Source organism: Anomaloglossus baeobatrachus, unplaced genomic scaffold (genome assembly GCF_048569485.1).
Source record: "Anomaloglossus baeobatrachus isolate aAnoBae1 unplaced genomic scaffold, aAnoBae1.hap1 Scaffold_302, whole genome shotgun sequence".
NCBI classification, from domain to species: Eukaryota; Metazoa; Chordata; class Amphibia; order Anura; family Aromobatidae; genus Anomaloglossus; species Anomaloglossus baeobatrachus.
In genome coordinates, this window is record NW_027442447.1 from 46,813 (window position 1) to 74,001 (window position 27,189).

The 27,189-nt window shown below is 48.0% G+C and overlaps 2 long non-coding RNA genes across 2 annotated transcripts in view; one reads left to right on the plus strand and one right to left on the minus strand.

The window, feature by feature from the left end:
* Positions 1 to 22,707, minus strand: part of LOC142268465 (uncharacterized) — a 36,188-nt gene extending 13,481 nt beyond the window's left edge. The window contains exons 1-2 of the long non-coding RNA XR_012734158.1: positions 22,643 to 22,707; positions 13,611 to 13,760 (exon numbers count right to left, since the gene is read on the minus strand). This is a non-coding gene — a long non-coding RNA (uncharacterized LOC142268465). The remainder of the gene's footprint in view (positions 1 to 13,610; positions 13,761 to 22,642) is intronic.
* Positions 22,705 to 26,724, plus strand: LOC142268464 (uncharacterized). Its single transcript, XR_012734157.1, has 2 exons — positions 22,705 to 22,857; positions 26,078 to 26,724. It is a non-coding gene; the product is annotated as an uncharacterized LOC142268464 (long non-coding RNA).
* Positions 26,725 to 27,189: the final 465 nt, after the last annotated feature.

Sequence of the window (27,189 nt, forward strand, 5' to 3'; positions counted from 1 at the left end):
CTTGATAGGTATACTCTTTCTCTCTTCTGTCTCGTGTAGATAAAACTCATTAACACTTAATTTTTTGCAAGAGTCGTAGTACCTGGATACTAGCCTTAAGATATGCCGGCAATAATGAAACATTTTTGGAGATGTGTATCAATATATTTGGATAAATTGTCTGTCAGACAGCCGATTCCTGATATTATAGGGCGTCCCGGTGGATTTTCTGATGATTTGTGGATTTTTGGTATGTGTTGAATACAGCTGTCCTAGGGGTCTGGTTTTTAATATATGTAGCTTCTTCCTTATTCTAAATTTTTAATTCAAAACCTTTTTTAACTAAGACATTTAATTCTTCATTATACTGACGTGTAGGGTCCTTTTTTAGGACTTCATATGTTTTCCTATCCCCCAGAAGTCGAGCTGACTCCTTTTCATAATTCTCTAGGTCTCTAATTACAATACCACCCCCTTTGTCTGCTGGGCTGTTAACAACACGTCTGAATAATCGTTTTGAGAATGAAAATTTGATTTACCTTTTACGTCAGTATGTTTCACGTTAGAATTGAATTGTTAGGGATTTGATTCAATATAAGATTTTTCATGAAAAATTTTTTAACGCTAATTTCTTCATAAATTGTTTAATTCCAATAAAGGCTTGGAATCGATTGAAATTTGTGGTGGGTGCAAATTTCAGACCTATCTATAATAATGATGTTTTCTTTTTGGTTAGATTGTATTGACTAAGATTAAAAAAATTTTGAGGGTCCTTTACTATCTGGTTGTCTGTTTTCTTTTCGGTGAGTTTCCCTCCCCTCGCGGTTTTTCTTCCCATTATGAAAAAATCCAAAGTGGTGGGTTTTGTCTTTAATTTATTTGAATTATTGTTTGCCCCCCATATGTTTTTGTACTCCTAGGGGGGATCCTCGTGTTTTTATTACGTGTATTAATATTAACGTTTTGTGATGTACTTGGTTCATTTGTATCTCCTAAATTATGGAGTACGTATGTCTATATTAATATCTGTATTGTTAATTTGTTGGGTATTGGAATCATTAGTTTGAATTACAATGGGAGTTAGCGGTATCTTAGATATATTATTATTTGTTTGAGGGCTCTGTAGTAGGAAGTCCACCGAGGTTTCATGTACAGAAAAGTCTAATTCTTCCACCTCACTTTCCCTTTGTGGGGAACACTCTCTCGTCAATAATTTCATATTGATTAGTTTCTAATGTACTCCTCCTATTGTGCACTTCGGATGCCCCTAATCTGAAATTTGTTTTATTGCAACTTTCGGATGAACCTAAGTCTCGTCAAAATTTTTTCTCTTTTCCATAATTTTTTTCTTTTTTAAATATATACGTTTTGAGATATTTTTGGATAAATTAACATCTGGGTGGTTTTTATATGATTTGATCTCTTTGAATAATTGGAGGATCACATTTTTACTCCTTTTTAATTGAGTTTTTCTTTTATCAATAACAAACTGAACTGTCTGTCTTGAGAAACTTTTCAAGAGTTAATATTGACATTGATGGAAATTTGTTCAGACTTCGGACAGTTAAAAAACGGCATTTTTTCAATAAAGTTTTTTTGTAAAAATTCAAATGATTTTTTAATTTATTTTTATTCAAAGATTATTTCCTGCGACTATTGAAATATATGTAATATCATACTGTGTATTGCAGCTATCAGCCGCCTGCCGGGGATTTTATTTGTGTGCACATATATTTTATTTCTAGCTGTGCCACAAATATTTTATATGTGCATCATTTAGTTATTGATCTTTATCAAACAATAGATTAATAGTTTTTTGAGTGTCTATAACTATTTTTGGTGGAAAAATAAAAAACAAAAATTAAAAAATTGAAATATTTCCGTTCGGTCTAGTTACCCTATTTTACCCTATCTATATCCTTTTTGAATAACTTGAAGTGGCGCAGATTACTATAAAATTATTACTTTATTTCACTTTTATACTTTTCTTAAGAGCAGCTACCACAGAACTATCAGGAAAAACAAGAGGAGACAACCACCGCAGACCACAGCCAGGAACAACTATAAACCACACCGAAAGCACACCAGGGTGAGGTTTATAAAGGAAGTCAGAGGCTGGCAACTGAGAGGAAAAACCTGACAGGTTCCCAGGATCATAGAGTCTGCTGCAGCAGAAACAGAGAACTGTCAGATAACAAACACGTTCTGCCAATCTCTGGGATTTTCCAACACTTGCTGCCAATGGATTGTCAGCCGACCGAGACACCTATGTGACAGCCCCTCACTATTTTTCTGCGAAATGTCTACAGCTCTGCCTTAACTCCAGAGGTTCTGAGGCAAAATAATAACATCTAAACAATATAGATAGGCATAAAGAATATATATTTTACAAGCATTTATTAACAAAACAGCAAGTTTTGAAATGCAATTATATACAATAAGATATATTTAAGAGTTCCTATCTCCAATCTGGGGATGCGATTTTTAGTAACTAAACAAATCAAAAAGGTTCATGGAGCCTTTGTCAGGAGTCTCGACACAGAAAATAGCCAGATATCCCTCCTGGAAGGACCTAGCCAAGGAGTGGCTCTTTTTAGGATACCCCCATATTAAGTGGCCCTTTTAGTCAATATCCAGCTCTTGACGAGTTTAAAGATATGACAAGGGAAATACCAAGGCGGGGTATTTCTGGCTATTTTCTGTGTCGAGACTCCTAACAGAGGCTCCATGGACCTTTTTGATTTGCATACTTCTCAGGGGGAAATGCACCTAGGATTTCACTGTGTTGAGCGCCCTTGCTGGCTTCCGGCAGTGTTTTCTAGCTGGTCTTCCCGAGATCAGTGATTGTTTGATCTTTTTAGTAACTAAAGCAGTGGGCAACCTAAAATTAGTCAAATTTATAAATATAATCCAGTATCAAAACATTTTACAAATGTTCCTAAAGGCTCTCAAAATACCCAACTTACTAGCAAAGTTGAGCCCGAACTTCTAGTGTGTGCAGAGCGGGATCCCACAAATCTCTGCAGCTGCTCTAAACACGAGAAATTCCTCTGTCAACTAATCCAGCGAGGTCCCTTACTTTAAGGTTTTAGTGAATTGCTTAAGAAGGATGCCGCAGAGCTGGGGTCGAAGAGCTCACGCTTTCATTATCAGTGATGGCTGAGGGTTGTGGGATCTCACAACCTGGAAGTTCCTTTTGGGGGACATTAGGGACACTTCCAAAAGTTTTGGTACTGGATTATATTTAGAAAATTCAATGATCTGCAGCTCTCCACTGTATTAGTAAATAAAAAAAGGCAGCCACAGATTTGTGATAAGCACTATTTAAAGGGAAAGCCATCATTGCGCTAGAAATTGGGGGAGAGTACCCCTATAACAGTGTCAGCAGCAGATCCTCCCATATCAGTGCGGCATGACCACATTTTTTGCTTCAATCTTTTTCCCTATTTTCCTTCTACAAAACCTAGGTATGTCTTATGGTCCGAAAAATACGATAAGTTTAAAAAGAAAAAAAATGGTACTTTCCCTCACCAATTCTTAAGGGTACTTTACACGCTGCGATATCGGTACCGATATCGCTACCGAGCGTACCCGCCCCCGTCGGTTGTGCGTCACAGGCAAATCGCTGCCCGTGGCACACAACATCGCTTACACCCATCACACGGACTTACCTTACCTGCGACGTCGCTATGGCCGGCGATCCGCCTCCTTTCTAAGGGGGCGGTACGTGCGGCGTCACAGAGACGTCACACGGCAGCCGTCCAATAGAAGCGGAGGGGCGGAGATGAGTGGGACGAACATCCCGCCCACCTCCTTCCTTCCTCATTGCGGCTGGCGGCAGGTACAAGGTTGTTGCTTGTTCCTGCGGTGTCACACATAGCGATGTATGCTGCCACAGGAACGACGAACAACCTCGCTACTGAATACACAACAATTTTTGTTAAGTGAACGATCTCTCATATACCAACGATTTTTGGCTATTTTGCGATCGTTTAAGGTCGCTCATACGTGTTACACGCTGCGACGTCGCTAACGACGCCGGATGTGCGTCACAAACACCGTGACCCCGACAATATATCGTTAGCGATTTCGCAGCATGTAAATGGCCCTTTACTTGAGCAATTGTAGCCAATTTTTGGATAAAACCCTTTGAATTATGGTACATCATGATGGCTTCTCCCGTGTGATTCATCTGACAACAGGATCTGATTAATGATAAAAAACATTTGGCAAATTCTGAAAGTAAGAATGGCTGCTCCACTCTGTTGGATTTCTGATGGTTGGAAAGACTTTATTTACCTGTTAAACATTTCAATTATTCACGACTTGAAAAATGTTCCTTCCCTGTGCGGCTTCTTCCCATGTTTAACCCCTTCAGCCCCCAGCCTGTTTTCACCTTAAAGACCCGGCCATTTTTTGCAATTTTGACCAGTGTCACTTTGACAGGTTATAACTCTGGAACACTTCAACGGATCCTGGCGATTCTGAGATTGTTTTTTCGTGACATATTGTACTTCATGTCAATGGTAAATTTAGGCCGATATGTTTTGCGTTTATTTGTGAAAATTTCGGAAATTTAGCGAAAATTTTGAAAATTTTGCAATTTTCAAAATTTGAAATTTTATGCCCATAAATCTGAGAGATATGTCACACAAAAAAGTTACTAAATAACATTTCCCACATGTCTACTTTACACCAGCGCAATTTTTGAAAAAAAAAAAAAATTCCGTTAGGAAGTTAGAAGGGTTCAAAGTTCATCACCAATTTCTCATTTTTCCAACAAAATTTACAAAAAAAAATTGTTTAGGTACCACATCACATTTGGAGTGATTTGAGAAACCTAGGCGACAGAAAATACCCAAAAGTGACCCAATTCTAAAATCTGCACCCCTCACTCTGCTCAAAACCACATCCAAGAAGTTTATTAACCCTTTAGGAGCTTCACAGCAACCAAAGCAATGTAGACGAAAAAATGAAAATTTTACTTTTTTAACACAAAAATGTTACTTTAGCCATAAAAATTAGTATTTTCACAAGGGTATCAGGAAAAATGCATCATAAAATGTATCGTGCATTTTCTCCTGAGTACGCAGATACCCCATATGTGGTGGTAATCAAATGTTTGGGCACACAGCAGGACTCGGAAGGCAAGGAGCGCCATTTGAATTTTTGAGTGCAAAATTAGCTGCACTCATTAGCGGACGCCATGTCGGGTTTGAAGACTCCCCGAGGTGCATAAACAATGGAGCTCCCCCACAAATGACCCCATTTTGGAAACTAGAGCCCTCAAATATTTTTTCTAGATGTTTGATGTGCACTTTGAACCCCTGGGGGCTTCACAGAAGTTTATAACGTTGAGCCGTGAAAAGAAAAAAAAATTTTTTTTCAACAAAACTGTTGCTTCAACCAGGTAGCTTTTTTTTATCACAAGGGTATCAGGAAAAAATGCACCATAAAATTTATGGTGCATTTTCTCCTGAGTACGCAGATACCCCATATGTGGTGGAAATCAAATGTTTGGGCGCACGGCAGGACTCGGAAGGCAAGGAGCGCCATTTCACAGCAAAATTGGTTGGAATTATTAGCGGACGCCATGTTTCATTTGGAGACCCCCCTGAAGTGCCTAAACAATGGAGCTCCCCCACAATTGACCCCATTTTGGAAACTAGACCCCTCATGGAATTTATCTAGCTGTTTAGTGAGCACTTTGAACCCCTGGAGGCTTCACAAACGTTTGTAATGTTCAGCCGTGAAAATATTTTATTCTTTTTTTTACCACAAAATTGTTTTTTCAAACAGGTAGCTTTTTTTTCCACAAGGGTATCAGAAAAAAATGCACCATAAAATGTATTGTGCAATTTCTCCTGAGTACGACGATACCTCATATGTGGTGGAAATCAATTGTTTGGGCGTACGGCGGGGCTCAGAAGAGAAGGAGCGCCATTTCACAGTAAAATTGATTGGAATTATTAGCAGACGCCATGTTTCATTTGGAGACCCCCTGAGGTGCCTAAACAATGGAGCTCCCCCACATGTGATCCCATTTTGGAAACTAGACCCCCCCCATACAAAAAAAATTAGTTTGGCGAAATAAAAAATACAGACATCAGTAAAAAAAAAAAAAAAAAAAAAAAAGAGCGCCTGCCACTAAGACCAGTGCCAAACGTGAGAGCAATGCACGAGTCTCGCATCGCATCATCCACTGCAGTCTGGAAGCGAGCAACTGCGCTGGATAATGCGATGCGAGAGGGCGGGGCGGCAGATGAGAAAGGGCGCAGCGGATGGAAGATGGGAAAGGGCGCAGCGGATGGAGGAGCGGCAGAGGATGGGAAAGGGCGCAGCGGATGGATGATGGGAAATGGCGCAGCGGATGGAGGAGCGGCAGAGGATGGGGGGGGGTGTGAGATGGGGATACCTACCTTACAGGATGGATCTAGGCAGCAGGATCACAGCAGACAGAAGAGGCAGCAGATGAAGGAGGCAACAGATCGAGGAGGGTGAGAGGGGGCAGTAGATGGAAAATGGGAGAGAGCAGGCAGCAGATCGGGGAGGGGGGCAGAGTCTGATGGGAGAGAGAGATGGCACATGTAGGGGAAGGGAGGGGGGCTTGCAGCACATGTAGGGGGAGGGAGGGGGGCTTGCAGCACATGTAGGGGGAGGGAGGGGGGCTTGCAGCACATGTAGGGGGAGGGAGGGGGGCTTGCAGCACATGTAGGGGGAGGGTGGCTGGCTTGCAGCACATGTGCTGCAAGCCAGCCACCCTCCCCCCACATGTGCTGCAAGCCAGCCAGCCACCCTCCCCCCACATGTGCTGCAAGCCAGCCACCCTCCCCCCACATGTGCTGCAAGCCAGCCACCCTCCCCCCACATGTGCTGCAAGCCAGCCACCCTCCCCCCACGTGGGGGGAGGGTGGCTTGCAGCACATGGAGGGATAGGTGGTGTGGCGATGGAGAAGGGGCAGCCGATGAAGGAGGCGGCGGCCGCCGCCGATCGGGGGCAGCAGCGGCTGAAAAAGGTGGGTGCGACGGCGGCGGGGACAGTGGCGAGCATGGCGGCGGGGACGGCGGTGGATCGGGAGCGGCGGCGGGGACGGCGGTGGATCGGGAGCGGCGGCGGGGACGGCGGTGGATCGGGAGCATGGCGGCGGGGACGGCGGTGCAGCGGGAGCATGGCGGCGGGGACGGCGGTGCAGCGGGAGCATGGCGGCGGGGACGGCGGTGGATCGGGAGCGGCGGCGGAGACAGCGGTGCAGCGGGAGCATGGCGGCGGGGACGGCAGTGGATCGGGAGCGGCGGCGGAGACAGCGGTGCAGCGGGAGCATGGCGGCGGGGACGGCGGTGGATCGGGAGCGGCGGCGGAGACAGCGGTGCAGCGGGAGCATGGCGGCGGGGACGGCGGTGGATCGGGAGCGGCGGCGGAGACGGCGGTGCAGCGGGAGCATGGCGGCGGAGACAGCGGTGCAGCGGGAGCATGGCGGCGGGGACGGCGGTGGATCGGGAGCGGCGGCGGAGACAGTGGTGCAGCGGGAGCATGGCGGCGGATCGGGAGCGGCGGCGGAGACAGCGGTGCAGCGGGAGCATGGCGGCGGGGACAGCGGTGGATCGGGAGCGGCGGCGGAGACAGCGGTGCAGCGGGAGCATGGCGGCGGGGACGGCGGTGGATCGGGAGCGGCGGCGGAGACAGCGGTGCAGCGGGAGCATGGCGGCGGGGACAGCGGTGGAGCGGGAGCATGGCGGCGGAGACAGCGGTGCATCGGGAGCATGGCGGCGGGGACAGCGGTGAAGCGGCAGCAGCGGCGGGGCGATCGGAGACAGCGGCAGCAGCGGCGGGGCGATCGGAGACAGCGGCGGGGACAGCGGTGAAGCGGGAGCAGCGGCGGGGCGATCGGAGACAGCGGCGGTGAAGCGGGAGCAGCGGCGGGGCGATCGGAGACAGCGGCGGTGAAGCGGGAGCAGCGGCGGGGCGATCGGAGACAGCGGCGGTGAAGCGGGAGCAGCGGCGGGGCGATCGGAGACAGCGGCGGTGAAGCGGGAGCAGCGGCGGGGACAGCGGTGAAGCGGGAGCAGCGGCGGGGCGATCGGGGACAGGGGCGGGCGGCGGGGACAACAACTTACCGCTCTCCTCGGCTTCCAGGGACGGTCACAGGCCGCAGATCCACATTGATTGGAGAGAGCGGTCACAAGACCGGTCTCTCCAATCAGAGCTGGGGGCGGGTGAAGCATCGATCACCCAGCTCCAGCCAATGGCCAGTGCTACAGCAGCACTGATCAGGGCTGGATTTCAATGTTCCAGCCATTTTCAATGGCTGGAACATTACAGTGGCTGTAATTGGCTGAGCGGCGTTCGTCAGCCAATCACAGCCTCTGTAGGTTCGGGGAGGAGGCACCACCCCTCCTGAGGTCAGGCAGAGGTCCCCTCCTTCCCGAATCTACCGTTTAAGTAAATAAATTTCACTCCCCGGGGCTCCGGGACCGCGATTTCGCCAGGACGTACTGAGTACGTCATGGGTCCTTTAGCACCATGTCACCATGACGTACTCAGTACGTCCAAGGTCGTTAAGGGGTTAACAAGATCGGATTTCTGAGAATAACATTTTCCAAATTGAGAATATAAAATGGTTTAATTTTGTGTGATTTTTTTGATGGTAAACAAGACCTGATTTCCTAGTAAAACATTTACCACATTCTGAGCATGAAAATGTCTTCTCTCCTGTGTGAGATCTTTGATGCCTAACAAGATCTGATTTCTGAATAAAACATTTCCCACACTCTGAACATGAAAATGGCTTCTCCCCGGTGTGAGATCTTTGATGTACAACAAGTTTTGATTTCTGAATAAAACATTTCCCACATTCTGAACATGAAAATGGCTTCTCCCCTGTGTGAGATCTTTGATGCCAAACAAGATCTGATTTCCGACTAAAACAATTCCCACACTTTGCACATGAAAATGGCTTCTCCCTAGTGTGAGATCTTTGATGTACAACAAGTTTTGATTTCTGAATAAAACATTTCCCACATTCTGAACATGAAAATGGCTTCTCCCCTGTGTGAGATCTTTGATGCCAAACAAGATCTGATTTCCGAATGAAACATTTCCCACACTCTACACATGAAAATGACTTCTCCCCTTTGTGATTTTTCTGATGTCTAACAAGGTGTGATTTCCAAATAAAACATTTCCCACATTCTGAACATGAAAACTGCTTCTTGCCAGTGTGATATTTTTGATGCGTAACAAGATTTGATTTCTGACTAAAACATTTCCCACATTCAGAACATGAAAATGGCTTCTCCCCTGTATGAGATCTTTGATGGTTAACAAGATGTGATTTCCTGGTAAAACATTTCCCACATTTTGAACATGAAAATGGTTTCTCCCTTGTAGGAACCGTTTCTTGTTCGACATCCCTTCTGTAACTTTTATTTTGCTTAAAATTCTGTGATAAATCAGAATTTTGGACTTGCTTGAAAAGATCAGATGACAGAACTTTCCGAGGAAGGACTGGAGGTATATCTGGGACAACAACATGCTCTTCATATGTATCACGTGTGATACTTTTATCATCTGTTTCACATTCTGAAGATATTAGATGTCCACCTGAACTCCCAATACAGTCATCTGCTAAAAATAAACACAATGTTACTAGTTTTTAATGATATTATCTTGAAAGTACATTTATTTTTTTATACCATAACATCAGAAATCAAATTAGGGAAAAATTCATTCTTAGGGGTACTTTGCACGTTGCGACATCGCTACTGAGATGTCGTTGGGGTCAAATCGAAAGTGACGCACATCCAGCGCCAGTAACGACGTCGCAACGTGTAAAGCCTAGATGCACCAATAAACGATCGCAAAAGCGTCGTAAATCGGTGATCTGTGTAGTGTCGGTGATTTCCATAATTTCGCTGCAGCGACAGGTACAATGTTGTTCCTTGTTCCTGCGGAAGCACACATCGCTGTGTATGAAGCCGCAGGAGAGAGGAACATCTCCTACCTGCCTCCACCGGCTATGCGAAAGGAAGAAGGTGGGCGGGATGTTTACGTCCCACTCATCTCCGCCCATCCGCTTCTGTTGGCCGCCTGCCGTGTGACGTCGCTGTGATGCCGCAAGACCCGCCCCCTTAGGAAGGAGGCGGGTCGTCGGCCAGAGTGACGTTGCAGGGCAGGTAAGTGCGTGTGAAGCTGCCATAGCGATAATATTCACTATGGCAGCTATCACAAGATATCGCATGTGCGACGGGGGCGGGTAAGAGTTACATTTTTGTTATTTCAGACCTCCCAATCCTGTCTCCAAGATATCTCTGCAGTAGCACCAGTTCTCTGGAATGTGCTACAGTAAATAATCTGACTGATTGTCACAATGTGACTGCAGAATAACAAAAGGACAGTGGGCTCCTATACTGTCCCTCACGCTAAGAGACCCTAAGCTATCCCTAATCTCTGGAAGGTGGAGATGATCTCCCTTATGATCTCCCTGAAGATGATCTCCCTGAAGGTGGAAATGCCTTTGTCAGTGATCTCCCAGGTAAGGAAAGTGAAGGAGTATGATGGAAACACAGATTAAGACAGACGGGAAAACTAAAACTCAGGCACACTGCAAACTCACAGAAATAAACAGCGAGAGACTTAAGGGTTAAGCAACATCGCTACCGATATATCGTCGGGGTCACGTCGTTAGTGACGCACATCCGGTGCCGGTAGCGACATCGCAGCGTGTGACACAAATGACCGACGATCAACGAGCACAAAAACGTGAAAAATCGTTGCTCGTTGACACGTAGTTCATTTCCTTAATATCGCTGCTGCCACAGGTACGACGTTGTTCGTCGTTCCTGCGGCATCACACATCCCTATGTGTGACACCGAGGAACAACGAACATCTCCTTACCTGCGTCCACCGGCAATGCGGAAGGAAGCAGGTGGGCGGGATGTTACGTCCCACTCATCTCCGACCCTCCGCTTCTATTGGCCGGCCGCTTAGTGACGCTGCAGTGACGTCGCTATGACTCCAAACGCACCTCCCCCTTGAGGGAGGGATTGTTCGGTGGTCACAGCGACGTCGCTGACAAGGTATGTGCGTGTGACACTGCCGTAACAATAATGTTCGCTACGGCAGTGATCACCAAATGTCGCACATACGACGGGGGCGAGTGCTATTGCGCTCGACATCACTAGCAATCACTAGCGATGTCACAGCGTGTAAAACACCCTTAAGGAGAAAAGCAAGAGCACGAAGGCAGAAACAAAAGGACAACAAGGGTTAACACCACAACAGTTCACAGCAATAATGCGCAACAACCACCCGTTAGTCTGTATCACAACACCTCACCAGTATAGGTAACCTATAGCTGGCATTAATGAAATAGTCCAGCCAGCATATACAGAAGGGGAGAGAATGACACTGGCTTCCTGCAGCATGTGATCAAAGACACTAACTAGCAGCCCAGCAGACATTAACTTTTGTTAGCCTGCCTGTCTGTGCTTTGATGCCTGTGTCTCCCTGCACTGCTCACGGACATCAGAGAAGTTAGCAGGCAGAGTGTAGTTTCCACAGATCCTGACACCACCTTGACAGTTGAATAACCTGTAAACATCTCTGTGACATTGGTCCACAACATAGACAATTAGGCCAAAGAAGGTAGCAAAGTATTGCTGTCTGTGCAGATAAACATTTGGGCTCCAATTCATCAAGACCGGCAATGGACACTGCAAAATGACATCAGGGACGTGAATGAGATTTCTGACATAGGGAACGCCGCAGTTTGTTACGAATTAGAGAAGCGGTGGCATCACACCCTTGTTCTGTTCAAGCTTTGCCAATTTTGGCAAAGCTGGTTAAAATTATTATTATTATAATATAAACACTGGGGCCCCTAAGAGAATGGGAGCCCTGTTAAATTGCCCAGTTTGCTCTCCCTTTCCCTTAATGCCAGTACTGTATGCCAGCGTGTCTTATGTTCAGTTCTTTTAGACTCCTGAAGTTAAAAGACCTTTGGTTACATCATGTGACATGACTTTGAAATCATCAAAGGTCCTTAAACAATTAACCTTAGAATACAACTGATGGGGACCCTAAGAGAGTGGGGTTCCTGAGAAATTGCGCAGTTTGACTCCTCCCAATGCGGGCCCTGACTGTAACTAGGGCTTAATTTTGGAGTAGGTCTTATTTACTGGGAAAAACAGTAATCATAACCCTCTGCAGGTCTTTGAGTTGCCTTCACAATGACATAGAGAAGGCACTAGAAACAAATGTGATGCCCCTGGACTATTCAGGGTGTCACAGGGTACTGAACTTCCTATTCTTGGTGCAGTATTCAACCCCTCATGGTTCTGGGTTCCAACCTGTGGTACTGCCTCCATCAGCATCCAAAATCCCAACCCCACCTCACACCACACACTGTCAGGCACATCAGTGGGCTGCTGAGTTGGAATAGGGCCGCCCACCTAGGGGTCAGGCAGACTGTTGGGAGGTGACAGAGTAGTTGGCCTTTGGGGAGCAAAGGGAGAGGAAGTAGAGAGAGTTGAGTGGTAGCCCTCGAGAAGTGAGGGGCTGGGGAGTGTGTGGCTCCCTGTTTGTGGCAGGTTGGGTCGCAGACGGTGGTCTGGGACCGGAGGAGTCGGAGACCCAGTCGCAGGGTATTGAGACTGGGTGTCTAGACCTGGTCTCGGAGGACAGGAAGCATCAGAGTCTAATAACCAGTCTGGGTCCGAAAGCACAGCGGGGTACAGGACCCTAGGTCGGGGAGTATCTTCAGGCAACCCGGCAAGTAACCTGTGGAGGATAGTGATTTTATGAACTGTTCCCATGAAGCTTAGAGATCAGGGGCACTAGCGCAACGAGGGGGATAGGGCTTTCCAACCCAAGCATCCCACAGAAATCCCATGCGTGAGCCCTTGAAAGCACAGCTCCACTACCCAAAAAGGAGGGAGCAGGGCCCGGACAGTTTTATGCATACGGGCCACCAGCACACTATAAATTTGTGCAAGGAGGCAGGCTCTGGATCACCCAGCAGTACTACAGGGAAAGGACACCCGGATGGGCTCCCCCAAGAGGGCAGCGGCACCCAGAGACTTGGTTTACCTTGTTGTCAGAGTCTGCTTTGCGGTCGCACCATCAAAGATGCTGCCTGAGTACATGGTCGTCCCCTGCTTCCGACTGGCCCTGCGCACCCCACTCCATCATTATCCAGAGTCCCGGGGCCTCCCCTACCTGTGGAGGGAACGTCATCAGGCTACCCCACTCCATCTACCCCGGGCACTCCCATCAGCAGCGGCGGTACTCCCTTACCGTGAACAACGGGTGGCGTCAAGAACTCTTACCCCCTGTAAATAGTCCCCCCCCCTTTACATTGAAGTGGCCGCAAGCCCCCGGGTCCGGAGACCCTCGAGCCACAGCAGCGACCCCGGATCCGAGCGGTTCGACCCCTGCAGGGGCGGCACACAAACAGCGGAAGAAGCAGAAGGAAAGAAAATACAGCTGAAAAAATACCACAGCAAAATGCCTTATAATGTAAATACAAGTTAGTGCAGAAAGTACATGAGTAGATATCTCTTACAGGATAAAGCTAGAGGAAACACATCCTAGATAAGAATGATGTAATGTGACGTCATCAGAATCTCTCACCTCTCCAGTAAGCCGGAAGAGGATCTCTAGGGTGAGGTGTAATATGCTCTCCGCCATCTTGTCCCGGTCAATATCCATCCTTCGTGGGGCAATCAGGAGAATGCTCTTATATAGAAGATCTCCACTGAGAGGATCCGATATTGTAGGGACCTGAATGGGAAGGAGATGAGCCGATAGGTAAAATTAATGGAGATGATAATGGAGGGAAGGTATAATTTGGGTAGGAAAAAATGTTTATCATGAAATGTAAATAGTACAACTGTAAAAGTAGCACATTATCTTTATGATAAAAAACAAAATACGGCAATATGAACAGAAAAATAAAAAAGTAATTGCTCCTGGAATATGAGTAGGAAAATACAAAAGTGCGAAAACAAAAAATTTCCCAGTTTTTCGGTTAAGACCAAGGCAATGGAATAAGAACTCAATTTTTTTTTGTTTCTAACGGAAGAAGAGGGGCCACACATGGCGTACGGATCTGTGCACTCGCAGACACACACATTTACCACCCATTTCTTGTATGAAGGCAGCAAAAGAGTGAAAATTATCCAAATTACAAAATATGCCCACATTATATTTCATTCCTAAACTAGAAAAATTATGTAAAATAAAAAAGTTTAGATTTTCTAAATTGGTTTCGAAGCTCGTAGACTTTACACGTCCGGGCCATCTGACTCCTACTCTGCAGTGATATTCTACAATGTGATTACATAGCAGTACATCTACACACAAACATGTAGCAACGGAGAGGAAATCCGTCCATCTCTACATAAGGCAGAGACGGTTTATTACTGCCTCTGCCTTCTGTCACTGTATACACAGCTCTGCGGTGCAATGCAGAGGGAACAGTGAGGGACCTGACAGAGACACTGATCTCTGTGTGAGAGCCCATCCAAGATCAGTATTTACCAATTGTAATTGTTTGGGGTCTGGTAACTGCGATTTTTTTTGGGGGGGGACATCTGCTTTCTTTTGAGGGTGTCCGCTATCTTTTGGGGGTGTCTGCTTTCTTTGATGACGAGTCCTGCTGTATTCTTTTTAGCTGCTTGGACACTTCCCTATCGAACCGCAACTAGGGCTTATTTTTGGAGTAGAGCTATATTTTTAGTCTAGTCAAAAAAGCCCTAAAAATCCTACTAGGGCTTATTTTCAGGGTTTCAAGGAAAACAGTGTAGTAAGAGCTGTTGATGATTTCTCCCCCACACACAGAGGTCATCTGGTCACTGCTGAGTCATTATATCAGCCCCAGTTACAAGAGAAGGAAGAGGAAAATAAAAGTACTTAAATACGAAACTAACCCCCCCACCCTCCAATGTGTGAAATAAAGGAAAATACCACTGTCAATTCAAATCTCCTTTATTAGCCCCGACCAGGTAAAAAACAGCCATATATACAATAATAAGTGTTACTAAATAAATAGCTAAGAAATATTTACATGTGATCATAAGCATATAATATGACAGTGTCCGGCTTTCAGTCATAGGGATGAGGTTTTAGTCATTGCTTAGTATACAGTGATCAGTGGTTGTATATGCGCTCTCAGCACTGACTGACAGCAGATTCTAATGCTGAGTGGCTGTCAGTCACTGCAGGGGGCAGGGTATATGTGGTAATAAACAGACATTCTCCTTATTTTCACACCAAAATCACTCGACATCAGCAATAAAAAACTTGATACTGAAGTTGTTTTTTTATTGGTTCAGTTTCATATTTTTGGCTTAGGATGGTTTCTTATTTGGATTTTTTTTTTTTAAATAGGGTTTTTTTTTTTCTTTTATTTCAAACTAAAGATTTTTTGGGTGTTTGTGTTTATTTACTTTCACTTACAGATTACTGATGAGTGTGTCTCAAATGCCTGCTATCTCTAATCTAGGGCTGTGGCACCTGTGGGCTGCTATTAACTCCTTATTACCCTGATTGCCACTGCACCAGGGCAACGGAAGAGCCGGGTCCAGCACCAGAATTGGAGCATCTTATGGATGCGCCACTTCTGGGGCGGCTGTGGTCTGTTATTGTTAGGATGGAAAGGGACAAATAACGATGGTCCTTCCCACCCTAATAATATCAGCCCTCAGTTGTCTTCTGTACCTTGGCTGGTTTCAGAAAACTGAAGGGGGGTGGCTCCACGTCTTTTTTTTATTTAATAAATCAAATAATTTAAAAAAAGTGTGGGATCCTCTTTATTTTTCATAACCAGCCAAGGTACATCAGACAGCTAAGGGTGCAGCCCATAGCTGCTGCTGTTCCTGTGCTGGATATGAAAAATGGGGGGACCCCATTTCATTTTTTTTACCCCCACAAATTAACAAAAACAGCTGTTTAAGTGAGCTATCCCTCAATCGAGTTATTCTGTTATTTCTTTCAATCTATTATATATATTATATATTCTAATTTTTCGATCTGTTCTTTCTCTCAATTATCCTAGTCCTATCATATTTAATTACTCCTTTAAAAAACATTAACAAAATGCAGCAAAAACGCGGCAGAATCACAGCATCATTACAAGCGTTTTATTACATTTCCATTCTCTCTGGGACAAGGGGCAGTTTTGGTTGAAGTTTGTGTGCAGAAAAAACAGCAGCGTGCGCATAGAGCCTTACATGACTTTGGGGGACTGATTTCACCCCAACATTATATAGCGATGTCTCATATCAAAGTCTGGTCACTCCAGCGGGGCCCAAATGGGTTCTGGGCATCAGAACTGACACCAAAGAGGGCAAATAGGCAATTCACCCAGATTTACACAAGTAACTGGTGTTTTTAAAGTTCACATCACTTTGTTGATAAAAACCTGTAAAAAAAAAACTATGAGGGGCTGCTGATAAGGTTTTGGCTTTTTGATCTTTTTTTGTTTCTATGGTAACGAATGTTACATCAAATGAAATCCTTATGTGTCTAATATATGATTTCAAAATTTTGTGTTTGTTGCTTATGGCAACAGTGTTCTACGCAGGTGGGAAAACAAAATGGCGGAGTCTAATGCGATATCCACAGCAACTGAGAGCAGAGGAGGGATAAAATTCTTGTTTCTGCAAGGAAAGTCAGCGAAGGATATTCATGGTGATGTGTCGCAGACATTGGGGGTCAATGCCCTTCGTATTCCACAGTTAAGAACTGGGTTACTGTTTTACCAAGTATTTAAAGGGATTGGATACAGCTGTAAACAAGGCGATTCATTTTGTAATGATTAAATGATTACAGAAAAAAGGAAATGGTGTGATATTGTGTACACTCTTGCATAATATAAATCACAAAAGTAAAGTACTTACATTGCACACTACATCAGAAAAACTACACGCATCTGCCCGGAAACATCAGCTGTGAGAAGCAAAACAGCGAAGACAGGGAAACTCCTGGGATCCACACTGTGGTGTAATGGGCGTCCCCTCCACAGGTAAACAGGCTTCCGACTTTGCTGTAATCGTCACCAGTCTATATCTCACTTGAGAACAAATTGCTTTCGTAACTAAATGTTACACAAACTCTAATAGGTTCCATTTGTCCAATATAGTATCTCTCATCTGAGTGGCCAACTCTTCAGAAGTCAACTTACACCGGACAAATACGTCACCGGATGAGACATGCCAAAGGCTCCTGGTTTTAGATGTTTTACCATACTATAAACACGCATATTCTCAGTAAACATTGATAAGAAAACTATGTGGTACTGAGTGATACTATACACAGGTATTTTCTCACTAAAACTATAATTCCAGGTGTCTGGGAAAATTACAGAAAAAAACAAGCTAATAGAAACTACTGCATAACAGTATATTAATAATACTGTATAACTGTTGCAGTCTAATATCTTAGACCCGCAACACACATCCGTGTAATTTGTACGTGTGCGGTACGTATTTGCACGTACCAGAGACACGTACACACGGAGACCCATGTTAATCAATGGTAGATGGCACACACACGTAAAATCACACGGAACGTGTGTCCGTGAGGTAAGTACGTGTGTGCGCTTTTCTACACGGACATGTCCGTTTTTGGCCGGCAGCACGCAGGCACGGACCCGCTTTAGTCTATGTGTCCGTGCCTGCACGTACCGCACACGGAGTATGTCCGTGTTCAGCACGTTTCGTGCGTGTGCGTTTTTACACTAGCGATCTTATTTTTATTTTTTTTTAAATTAAATTCAGTATACTTACCTTTTTCATGATGTTCTCAGTCATACTTACATTGGCGCTCGGTTTTTTTCTTCCCCCGGATCATACTGCTCCCCGATCACTGTTTGGGCCAGGCTGGAGTGATCTGAATTTGATGTGTGGCATCACTAGGTATGTAAATGTGGTGTGAGATCAGTGGCCCAAAGCCATTTAACCCCTCAAAAACACCAGTTACTTATTCAAATCTGTGAAAACTTGCTATTTGCCCACTTTGATGCCAGTTCTGATGCCCAGAACCTGTTTGGGCCAGGCTGGAGTGATCTGAATTTGATGTGGGGCATCACTAGGTATGTAAATGTGTTGTGAGGTCAGTGGCCCAAAGCCATTTAACCCCTCAAAAACACCAGTTACTTATTCAAATCTGTGAAAACTGGCCATTTGCCCAATTTGATGCCAGTTCTGTTGCCCAGAACCTGTTTGTGCCAGGCTGGAGTGAACTAAATTTGATGTGTGGCATCACTAGGTATGTAAATGTGGTGTGAGATCAGTGGCCCAAAGCCATTTAACCCCTCAAAAACACCAGTTACTTATTCAAATCTGGGAAAACTGAGGCTTTCCCTAATTTGATGCCAGTTCTGATGCCCAGAACCTGTTTGGGCCAGGCTGGAGTGATCTGAATTTGATGTGGGGCATCACTAAGTATGTAAATATGGTGTGAGATCAGTGGCCCAAAGCCATTTAACCCCTCAAAAACACCAGTTACTTATTCAAATCTGTAAAATCTGGCCATTTGCCCACTTTGATGCCAGTTCTGATGCCCAGAACCTGTTTGGGCCAGGCTGGAGGGATCTGAATTTGATGTGTGGCATCACTAGGTATGTAAATGTGTTGTGAGATCAGTGGCCCAAAGCCATTTAACCCCTCAAAAACACCAGCTACTTATTCAAATCTGTGAAAATTGGCTGTGTGCCCACTTTAATGCCAGTTCTGATACCCAGAACCCCTTTGGGCCAGGCTGGAGTCACTTGAGTTTGATTAGGGGCATCACTAGATATGCACTTTTGGTGTGAGATCAGTGGCCCAAAGCCATTTAACCCTTTCACTAACATACTTTGGTGCCCACTTTGATGCCCATTTTTTTGCCAGTTTTATAATTTTCGCAGCTGATTTTGAGTGTATTTATATTAGGGCTCATCAGTGCATTGTATTTTATTATTGTGATGTGTTATTTTTGTTGATAAATGCATAAAAAACTGAAAAAACTAAATTGCCGAATAAGAAACTGGACGAATAAGAAACCAACTTCAGCCCCGAATAAGAAACTGGACGAATAAGAAACCAACTTCAGCATCGTAATGAAGGAGAGGAAAATACTAGAGACCCTGCACCTACCTCCACCTGCAGAGCCGCGCACTAGATATATAATACCCTGCACCTACCTCCTCCTGCAGAGCCGCACACTAGATATATAATACCCTGCACCTACCTCCACCTGCAGAGCCGCACACTAGATATATAATACCCTGCACCTACCTCCACCTGCAGAGCCGCACACCAGATATATAATACCCTGCACCTACCTCCACCTGCAGAGCCGCACACTAGATATATAATACCCTGCACCTACCTCCACCTGCAGAGCCGCACACTAGATATATAATACCCTGCACCTACCTCCACCTGCAGAGCCGCACACCAGATATATAATACCCTGCACCTACCTCCACCTGCAGAGCCGCACACTAGATATATAATACCCTGCACCTACCTCCACCTGCAGAGCCGCACACTAGATATATAATACCCTGCACCTACCTCCACCTGCAGAGCCGCACACCAGATATATAATACCCTGCACCTACCTCCTCCTGCAGAGCCGCACACTAGATATATAATACCCTGCACCTACCTCCACCTGCAGAGCCGCACACTAGATATATAATACCCTGCACCTACCTCCACCTGCAGAGCCGCACACTAGATATATAATACCCTGCACCTACCTCCACCTGCAGAGCCGCACACTAGATATATAATACCCTGCACCTACCTCCACCTGCAGAGCCGCACACTAGATATATAATACCCTGCACCTACCTCCACCTGCAGAGCCGCACACTAGATATATAATACCCTGCACCTACCTCCACCTGCAGAGCCGCACACTAGATATATAATAACCTGCACCTACCTCCACCTGCAGAGCCGCACACTAGATATATAATACCCTGCACCTACCTCCACCTGCAGAGCCGCACACTAGATATATAATACCCTGCACCTACCTCCACCTGCAGAGCCGCACACTAGATATATAATAACCTGCACCTACCTCCACCTGCAGAGCCGCACACTAGATATATAATACCCTGCACCTACCTCCACCTGCAGAGCCGCACACTAGATATATAATACCCTGCACCTACCTCCACCTGCAGAGCCGCACACTAGATATATAATACCCTGCACCTACCTCCACCTGCAGAGCCGCACACTAGATATATAATAACCTGCACCTACCTCCACCTGCAGAGCCGCACACTAGATATATAATACCCTGCACCTACCTCCACCTGCAGAGCCGCACACTAGATATATAATACCCTGCACCTACCTCCACCTGCAGAGCCGCACACTAGATATATAATACCCTGCACCTACCTCCACCTGCAGAGCCGCACACTAGATATATAATACCCTGCACCTACCTCCACCTGCAGAGCCGCACACTAGATATATAATACCCTGCACCTACCTCCACCTGCAGAGCCGCACACTAGATATATAATACCCTGCACCTACCTCCACCTGCAGAGCCGCACACTAGATATATAATACCCTGCACCTACCTCCACCTGCAGAGCCGCACACTAGATATATAATACCCTGCACCTACCTCCACCTGCAGAGCCGCACACTAGATATATAATACCCTGCACCTACCTCCACCTGCAGAGCCGCACACTAGATATATAATAACCTGCACCTACCTCCACCTGCAGAGCCGCACACTAGATATATAATACCCTGCACCTACCTCCACCTGCAGAGCCGCACACTAGATATATAATACCCTGCACCTACCTCCTCCTGCAGAGCCGCACACTAGATATATAATACCCTGCACCTACCTCCACCTGCAGAGCCGCACACTAGATATATAATACCCTGCACCTACCTCCACCTGCAGAGCCGCACACTAGATATATAATACCCTGCACCTACCTCCACCTGCAGAGCCGCACACTAGATATATAATACCCTGCACCTACCTCCACCTGCAGAGCCGCACACTAGATATATAATACCCTGCACCTACCTCCACCTGCAGAGCCGCACACTAGATATATAATACCCTGCACCTACCTCCACCTGCAGAGCCGCACACTAGATATATAATACCCTGCACCTACCTCCACCTGCAGAGCCGCACACTAGATATATAATAACCTGCACCTACCTCCACCTGCAGAGCCGCACACTAGATATATAATACCCTGCACCTACCTCCACCTGCAGAGCCGCACACTAGATATATAATACCCTGCACCTACCTCCTCCTGCAGAGCCGCACACTAGATATATAATACCCTGCACCTACCTCCACCTGCAGAGCCGCACACTAGATATATAATACCCTGCACCTACCTCCTCCTGCAGAGCCGCACACTAGATATATAATACCCTGCACCTACCTCCACCTGCAGAGCCGCACACTAGATATATAATACCCTGCACCTACCTCCACCTGCAGAGCCGCACACTAGATATATAATAACCTGCACCTACCTCCACCTGCAGAGCCGCACACTAGATATATAATACCCTGCACCTACCTCCACCTGCAGAGCCGCACACTAGATATATAATACCCTGCACCTACCTCCACCTGCAGAGCCGCACACTAGATATATAATACCCTGCACCTACCTCCACCTGCAGAGCCGCACACTAGATATATAATACCCTGCACCTACCTCCACCTGCAGAGCCGCACACTAGATATATAATACCCTGCACCTACCTCCACCTGCAGAGCCGCACACTAGATATATAATAACCTGCACCTACCTCCACCTGCAGAGCCGCACACTAGATATATAATACCCTGCACCTACCTCCACCTGCAGAGCCGCACACTAGATATATAATACCCTGCACCTACCTCCACCTGCAGAGCCGCACACTAGATATATAATAACCTGCACCTACCTCCTCCTGCAGAGCCGCACACTAGATATATAATACCCTGCACCTACCTCCACCTGCAGAGCCGCACACTAGATATATAATACCCTGCACCTACCTCCACCTGCAGAGCCGCACACTAGATATATAATACCCTGCACCTACCTCCTCCTGCAGAGCCGCACACTAGATATATAATACCCTGCACCTACCTCCACCTGCAGAGCCGCACACTAGATATATAATACCCTGCACCTACCTCCACCTGCAGAGCCGCACACTAGATATATAATACCCTGCACCTACCTCCACCTGCAGAGCCGCACACTAGATATATAATACCCTACACCTACCTCCACCTGCAGAGCCGCACACTAGATATATAATACCCTGCACCTACCTCCACCTGCAGAGCCGCACACTAGATATATAATACCCTGCACCTACCTCCACCTGCAGAGCCGCACACTAGATATATAATACCCTGCACCTACCTCCACCTGCAGAGCCGCACACTAGATATATAATACCCTGCACCTACCTCCACCTGCAGAGCCGCACACTAGATATATAATACCCTGCACCTACCTCCACCTGCAGAGCCGCACACTAGATATATAATACCCTACACCTACCTCCACCTGCAGAGCCGCACACTAGATATATAATACCCTGCACCTACCTCCACCTGCAGAGCCGCACACTAGATATATAATACCCTGCACCTACCTCCACCTGCAGAGCCGCACACTAGATATATGGTAGAGTCTAGATCCCAGTGGCCAGAAGGACCTCTGCTGACGTCACGCCCATGTGACCGGCCTCTTGTGTGGGAGGAGCCTGTAGTTCCCGGCAGTCAGTGCGCAGTTGCTGTACAAGCAGCAGGATGTTTCCCCTCTTCCCTGTTTCTGCTGTTTCCAGCCCTGGGTGTGATATAACAGGAGGTAATATCTGATGGAGCTTATCATGTATGAGCCTCAGGGGGAAATAAGGGATTGTAGGTCACCGTCTCTGGGTGCAATAGTGTGTAGCAGTAAGTGTGATGCTCTGACTGTGGGGAGACCGGGAGAGAGGGTGCGATGCTCTGCCTGGGGGAAGGGAGGGAGAGAGGGTGCGATGCTCTGCCTGTGGGAAGGGGGGGAGAGAGAGGGTGCGATGCTCTACCTGGGGGAAGGGGGGGGAGAGAGGGTGCGATGCTCTGCCTGTGAGAAGGGGGAGAGCGAGGGTGCGATGCTCTGCCTGTGGGAAGGGGGAGAGAGAGGGTGCGATGCTCTGCCTGTGGGAAGGGGGAGAGAGAGGGTGCGATGCTCTGCCTGTGGGAAGGGGGAGAGAGAGGGTGCGATGCTCTGCCTGTGGGAAGGGGGAGAGAGGGTGCGATGCTCTGCCTGTGGGAAGGGGGAGAGAGAGGGTGCGATGCTCTGCCTGTGGGAAGGGGGAGAGAGAGGGTGCGATGCTCTACCTGGGGGAAGGGGGAGAGAGAGGGTGCGATGCTCTGCCTGTGGGAAGGGGGAGAGGGGGAGAGAGGGTGCGATGCTCTGCCTGTGGGAAGGGGGAGAGAGGGTGCGATGCTCTGCCTGTGGGAAGGGGGAGAGAGAGGCTGCGATGCTCTGCCTGTGGGAAGGGGGAGAGAGAGGCTGCGATGCTCTGCCTGTGGGAAGGGGGAGAGAGAGGGTGCGATGCTCTGCCTGTGGGAAGGGGGAGAGAGAGGGTGCGATGCTCTGCCTGTGGGAAGGGGGAGAGAGAGGATGCGATGCTCTGCCTGTGGGAAGGGGGAGAGAGAGGGTGCGGTGCTCTGCCTGTGGGAAGGGGGAGAGAGAGGGTGCGATGCTCTGCCTGTGAGAAGGGGGAGAGAGAGGGTGCGATGCTCTGCCTGTGGGAAGGGGGGGAGAGAGAGGGTGCGGTGCTCTGCCTGTGGGAAGGGGGAGAGAGAGGGTGCGATGCTCTGCCTGTGGGAAGGGGGAGAGAGAGGGTGCGATGCTCTGCCTGTGGGAAGGGGGAGAGAGAGGGTGCGATGCTCTGCCTGTGGGAAGGGGGAGAGAGAGGGTGCGATGCTCTGCCTGTGGGAAGGGGGAGAGAGAGGGTGCGATGCTCTGCCTGTGGGAAGGGGGAGAGAGAGGGTGCGATGCTCTGCCTGTGGGAAGGGGGAGAGAGAGGGTGCGATGCTCTGCCTGTGGGAAGGGGGAGAGAGAGGGTGCGATGCTCTGCCTGTGGGAAGGGGGAGAGAGAGGGTGCGATGCTCTGCCTGTGGGAAGGGGGAGAGAGAGGGTGCGATGCTCTACCTGGGGGAAGGGGGAGAGAGAGGGTGCGATGCTCTGCCTGTGGGAAGGGGGAGAGGGGGAGAGAGGGTGCGATGCTCTGCCTGTGGGAAGGGGGAGAGAGGGTGCGATGCTCTGCCTGTGGGAAGGGGGAGAGAGAGGCTGCGATGCTCTGCCTGTGGGAAGGGGGGAGAGAGAGGGTGCGATGCTCTGCCTGTGGGAAGGGGGAGAGAGAGGGTGCGATGCTCTGCCTGTGGGAAGGGGGAGAGAGAGGGTGCGATGCTCTGCCTGTGGGAAGGGGGAGAGAGAGGATGCGATGCTCTGCCTGTGGGAAGGGGGAGAGAGAGGGTGCGGTGCTCTGCCTGTGGGAAGGGGGAGAGAGAGGGTGCGGTGCTCTGCCTGTGGGAAGGGGGAGAGAGAGGGTGCGATGCTCTGCCTGTGGGAAGGGGGAGAGAGAGGGTGCGATGCTCTGCCTGTGGGAAGGGGGAGAGAGAGGGTGCGATGCTCTGCCTGTGGGAAGGGGGAGAGAGAGGGTGCGATGCTCTGCCTGTGGGAAGGGGGGAGAGAGAGGGTGCGATGCTCTGCCTGTGGGAAGGGGGAGAGAGAGGGTGCGATGCTCTGCCTGTGGGAAGGGGGAGAGAGGGTGCGATGCTCTGCCTGTGGGAAGGGGGAGAGAGAGGGTGCGATGCTCTGCCTGTGGGAAGGGGGAGAGAGAGGGTGCGATGCTCTACCTGGGGGAAGGGGGAGAGAGAGGGTGCGATGCTCTGCCTGTGGGAAGGGGGAGAGGGGGAGAGAGGGTGCGATGCTCTGCCTGTGGGAAGGGGGAGAGAGGGTGCGATGCTCTGCCTGTGGGAAGGGGGAGAGAGAGGCTGCGATGCTCTGCCTGTGGGAAGGGGGAGAGAGAGGGTGCGATGCTCTGCCTGTGGGAAGGGGGAGAGAGAGGGTGCGATGCTCTGCCTGTGGGAAGGGGGAGAGAGAGGGTGCGATGCTCTGCCTGTGGGAAGGGGGAGAGAGAGGATGCGATGCTCTGCCTGTGGGAAGGGGGAGAGAGAGGGTGCGGTGCTCTGCCTGTGGGAAGGGGGAGAGAGAGGGTGCGGTGCTCTGCCTGTGGGAAGGGGGAGAGAGAGGGTGCGGTGCTCTGCCTGTGGGAAGGGGGAGAGAGAGGGTGCGGTGCTCTGCCTGTGGGAAGGGGGAGGGTGCGATGCTCTGCCTGTGGGAAGGGGGAGGGTGCGATGCTCTGCCTGTGGGAAGGGGGGAGAGAGGGTGCGATGCTCTGCCTGGGGGGAAGGGGGGGAGAGAGGGTGCGATGCTCTGCCTGGGGGGAAGGGGGGGAGAGAGGGTGCGATGCTCTGCCTGTGGGGAAGGGGGGGGAGAGAGAGAGGGTGCGATGCTCTGCCTGGGGGGAAGGGGGGGAGAGAGAGAGGGTGCGATGCTCTGCCTGGGGGGAAGGGGGGGGAGAGAGAGAGGGTGCGATGCTCTGCCTGGGGGAATGGGGAGGAGAGAGGGTGCGATGCTCTGCCTGGGGGAATGGGGAGGAGAGAGGGTGCGATGCTCTGCCTGGGGGAAGTGGGGGGGAATGCAATGCTCTGTCTGTGGGGGAGTCGCAGAGCAGCACCCGGCGTCCCTGTTGTCTTTTCCCGTTAGAGGCATGGAGCGGGGGGATAGATCCAGGAGGAGGGGATTGGAGCGGTCACTGTATATAATGGAAGCCCATTGGATATTAAAGCTGGAGCCAGAGATCACAAAGGGCTGAATTCCACAATGATCTGTGACTGATACTGATGTGTTTATTAGCAGGTGATTATCAGCGCATTCATTATACACAGTTTATGGGAATTTGTGGCATTATTATTATTATTATTATTATTATTACTAATTATTACTAATTATTGGTCATTTTTCTTTATAGAGTTCGGGGCAATATCGGCTCCACAGAGAATTCTTCCTCATCCACTGAATATGAAGGTTTCATCTATTGGAGAGAATCCCACAAGTGACATAAAAGGATATCTCTGTGTATACATTCTCTGTGCTGTGTATTATATGAGGTGTACTTGTATATTCTCTGTGCTGTGTATTATATGAGGTGTACTTGTATATTCTCTGTGCTGTGTATTATATGCGGTGTACTTGTATATTCTCTGTGCTGTGTATTATATGGGGTGTACTTATATAATGTTTGTATTGATGCTTCTCTGTGTATATTCTCTGTACTGTGTATTATATGGGGTGTACTTATATATTCTCTGTACTGTGTATTATATGGGGTGTACTTATATATTCTCTGTACTGTGTATTATATGGGGTGTACTTATATAATGTTTGTATTGATGCTTCTTGTAATCTTCTATCATAGTAAGTTGTCATTTGCTGGTGTCTTGGTGATGTGATGATTCGGTGACTGTGTTTGTTCCCCCCTCAGAGGTTGTGTGGGTTTTATAAGTGGCCGCATTCACTTTGATATTGTCATGTAAGAGCAGTCATCTGTGTGAGACGTGGTGGTGGACAGGGTGTCCTTTTTTTCCCACTGTCTTTAATAAAGTTTCTTTTAATTAAGCTGTTTCTGGATTTCCTCTCTTCTATGGGGTCTCATAGATGCTACCATCACTAATTTAGGACTTAGTGGCAGCTATGGGCTGCTATTAACTCCTTATTACCCCGATTACCATCACACCAGGGCAATCAAGATGATCCAGGTAAAGTGCTGGGATTGTCACATCTAATGGATGCAGCGATCCGGGAGGCTGCAGGCTGATATTTTTAGGCTGGGGGAGGGGCAGCCTAATAACCATAGGCCTCCCCAGTCTGAGAATTCCAGCCACCAGTTGTGAGGCTTTACCTTAGCTGGGTATCAAAATTGAGGGGACTGCACGCTGTTATTTTACTGTACAATATAGACCCACCGGCGGCTGTGATTGGTTGCTGTCAGTCAGTGTGGGGGTGCATCTGACTTCAACCAATCACAGCCACCAGTAGGCAGGGGAAGCCGTGAATATGTATGATCCTAATGAGCGGTCCAGG